The following is a 4,415-nucleotide window of genomic DNA, read 5'->3' as shown; positions in this document are numbered from 1 at the left end:
ATTTAACCATTGCAGCTGAAGCCTGAGACATGCTCGTTTTTTTTGAAAGTTAAATTTTATCCAAGCGCAGCTGTACAAAATCGTGAATCCCGATTCCCAAGTTCCAGTTCTTAACGATCGACACAATATTCGGTGATAGTACTTCGAACCAGAAGTTAGAAGTTAAAAGCATGGTTAAATAAACTATGGTCACAAGTTACAACGTCAAAACTTGAAAGAACAGATTTCAGATTGACACTATTCTTTGCGCTATCAAGATTCTTGGGATTCAGTGATCCAGTAACTTAGGTATACACAACAGTATATGTCATTGACCATATGAATAAAGAGCCTCACAGATCTAGCTGACACCCGATTCTTCAAAGACACTCCCCACTCTTATCAACAATATAAACGGCATTCATGATCGCTTATAGTATAACGTTCAACTTCCAAGCCGAGTCAATTATTAATATGAAAAATCATGATAACAAGTTACAACCTACAGGTTTTGTTTTTGCGGTACGTAACATATTACAAAGCGGCAATAATACACAAATTATATAGATATTACGCTAGGTAGATCATATTAGCCATGCACAATTCAATTACGACATGAACTCATAAGTCTGGGGCTACACTGCTTATATTACAGGCATAATTATTTAGAATCGATCATTAAATCAAGATCGACGAAATTATATATTATATAACAGAGGTTCAAGCTTCAAAGTTACATTATACATGCTTAAGTACTATACAATTATCATATGATCATATTTATATGGGATTCTTTCATAATTTGATTTCCAAATTAGACAAATTAGAAGCTATTAGCTGGCTCTTAATTATGAATCAGCTCGTCGGAAATATGTCAATTGTCTATACCTAACACATACACCTCTAAGGCCCATTTTTTAGGGGACACATATAAAGAGCTGATATTAATGTGAATCCCTCGGGATCTCAACAACTTCATCCGTCAGGTATCATAGATAATCATTGGTCAAATTTTATGGCTAAAGTATTAACTTGGAATGGGAACACATGATTCAAGATACCTAAAGAGACATGACTAGTAGTTGTATTTTCCGTCTTAATTGCGCCTCAGGATTTCCTGATCCAGCTTGATCAGCTTTATTACACGCGGTTTATTATAATGATATAATGTGTACTATTGAATATAGCTCAAACAGAGTACTTATATATAATGCAATTATTATATATATAACGTTCTCAAAGCTTAAAGACGTCGAAGACACCTAAGCTCTTGTTATATACTGGCAGCTAAGCTAGCTCATAGTTATACAAGTCTCAAGATAGTCGATCACTTGAACATAACTTATTGACGTTGTTTTGAAGTACCCTAAAATGATCTATATTAAACTCTTCTACATCAAGACAGAACATGCATGTTGAAGAGATTTATTTAACGTTAAATATAGCTGTGTAATCGGAAGCACCGTGTCTAATAGTATGATTAGAATTTAGTACTACTTAACATTTAGGGAAATTAGTAGACCATAGACATTTTTGAATTAATATAAAAATATGCACAGCTTCAAATATTACTGTGCTATACGTCTTCAGGTTTGAGTACAGTTTCAAACAAGATAATTTAAACGCCAATGTTAAACTCTTTAAAACGGTTTTGCAATACTGAAGGATCAAACAATAGCCTAGCTAAATTACATAACTAATTCTGTATATTGAACTATAGTAAGTAACGTTAAACGTGTGCTTTAAAGCTCTATAGCTCTATATATATGATAAATATATACGACGTTGGAGCTGTGCCTAATATATTGTATAGTACCGCTCAAAATTTGGACCTTGTATAATAGCTATATCATATAGGCTAGTATAAAATACATGCTATCTCGAATATAGATGTGTAGACATGTATTATTCATTAACTTCTGACCCTAAACGTCTTCTGAACGTTGTATAAAATAATCATATAATTATATATATATACATGAATATACTATGATAGATTAGTGACATAATCCTTCGAATTAGTATATATTAAGCGCTGATATGTGGTATATATGGAGTACGTCATTATACGAGATAGGTGCAAAACACAAATTATTTTTTGGTGAAGGCTATATAGTGTGTGTGAATATGATATGTACTATGTAGATATTATGTCGTAAAAGCCAAATAGAACAATCATCATTACAGCCTTGATGGGTGGTAGTTACGTATTGTCGAAGCAACTGTAAATAGTAGATTCGTTATATGTCATAGATCAACAAGAATATATCCCCAGCCTTCACCAAACTTCTGGGTTCTGTGCTTTAATATTATTCAGACATTTCTATGTCGCACTACTGACGTTTTAGCGCTATACCAGTACCAGTATCCATAGTTTCTGCAAGAAAAGTAATATACTATTTGAATTTGAGTGCCTATTATTCCCGTCTTCCCCATTCCAACTAGCGTAAAAGAACCTGTCAAACGGATGGATTTGCAATTTTAGAGTCCCTCTTAAAGTTACGGCAAGAAAACTTTATACTTAAAATTTAGCTTGAAATTTCACGGTAGTGCACATCAATAAAAAGCAACGTCGACCCGGTAAGAATTTGAGCTGAAGGAAGGAGGCTAGTACTAGAATAAAGCAGCACTAGTACGCCGTATAACTATAGCAGGTAGATAAAATAGCTAGTTCCAATAGTGTAGAAGTGTACTATTATAAGGTTGATCTCAAACATATTAATCTACATCACGAATCGTGAGCTACTGATGTTAAATATCTAAGAAACCAAGAACCAAGAAGCTCTAAGATATTGTGTTTGAAATATATAACAATATTGACGTACAGCTGGCCTGAGATTACCGGGTCATGACGCAAAATTGAAAGTTGAATGAACATGTATCTAGCTACGCCTCGGTTAAATAAATATATCAGTACTTTGTCTATACTTATACCTATATGTTTAACTTTAATTAAAACCGGGATCCCCAACGTCCGAGAGAGACACTCAAGATCTTAGACAATAATTACGCTGACATGGTACTTAAGTGGTATGTGGCCCCTGTAATGCTTAATTAAAGTTTGTTCTTCGATTGAACTTTGGTTAAATAAACTAGTTTTTTAGTATGGTACACATGTGGGGATCATAGTAAAACACACATGCGAATCGCTCAGGTCTGGCTAATAAAGACGTTAGTACGCTTTAACTTTTATAATATTTGACAAGTAAACGTTAAGATATTATATTGGTACTAGCTTTCATAAATGCTAAAGGCTTTGATACCGGCTCTTTCAGGGTTGTTTGAAAAGAATTATTAATTATAAACTACTCTAGACCCGCGAGTCAAACGTATGATGAAGTACCATGTAGTCACAACTCACGAGTCACCGAGCTCTACATTAGCTACGCAGCATTTTGTGAAGCCGAACCATACATAACATAGAGTTGTTAAAATATTGCAACGAATAAAAATTTGTGTTGGGTTTTTGTGATCAGGGTTCAATATGGTCTCTACTATCTAGCTGAGTGTACAAGATATAATGGAACGCGAATATGTAGTATAGACTATTTGCACTTTTCGCTAGTATAGATATTGATAGTGCGTTAGTGCTTTAACCTTTGTATAAGTGAACAAGATTAGTCTACTTAATTAACTTAACAATATTGGCCTATAGTATACTGCTCAGCAAGAGATCATTTGATACAGGTTGGGTATATCAATATAGATCCTATGTTAGCTACGTTAGCTGGATCAAGAACTTATAATTAATCATGCACTGAAACGGTCGTGAATACACAATTCCGATATCGAACATGGATATATCAACAATACGTGTATAAAGGACGAGTACATTAATTGCCTTGGAATATGTCCAAACAGATCTATACAGCATTTTAGCAGCGACCCTGCTACATATCGAAATTATAGTCTTAACAAAATTAACTTGAGCTTGATTCGAAATTTAAATTTTTATAACACAGCTTGGTTTTCTATCTTACAACTTTCTACTAGTACTTACAAGCATATAATGCATCTATATTAACGACGTACTTCATTGATTTAGTGGGGATTTCCTCAAGTACTATAGTTATTTTACCTTAGCGTAATGACTGAATAGGTAATAACATTGAAAGAATGATATCGTTAATATATCGTCATCATGGTGATGCAAATAGATCATAGCTGTGTCATCTTTAAATCTTTGATTTGTACTGGTTATTCGAAACAATCTCCTCATCATTTTAAAGGCATACAGACGTCAGTCCCTTTGAAAGGCAACGCTAATTGGTCGTCTACTGCCACGCCAAGCCAAGAATCTTCACCAAAAAGGAAAGCAACTTCTTTGGAAGCGAAAGGCCCTTTCCAAATGTCCTGCTAGCCTACAGATAGCCTGTATGTGTCCCTACAATCACGTACGCACCTAAGGCGCTGTCCCATGCACGTCTATGAAATAT

Source organism: Wickerhamomyces ciferrii, contig 00026 (genome assembly GCF_000313485.1).
Source record: "Wickerhamomyces ciferrii WGS project CAIF00000000 data, strain NRRL Y-1031 F-60-10, contig 00026, whole genome shotgun sequence".
Lineage (NCBI taxonomy): Eukaryota > Fungi > Ascomycota > Saccharomycetes > Phaffomycetales > Wickerhamomycetaceae > Hansenula > Hansenula ciferrii.
The sequence above is the reverse complement of the archived record's forward strand: the minus strand, read 5'-3'. Positions refer to the sequence as shown.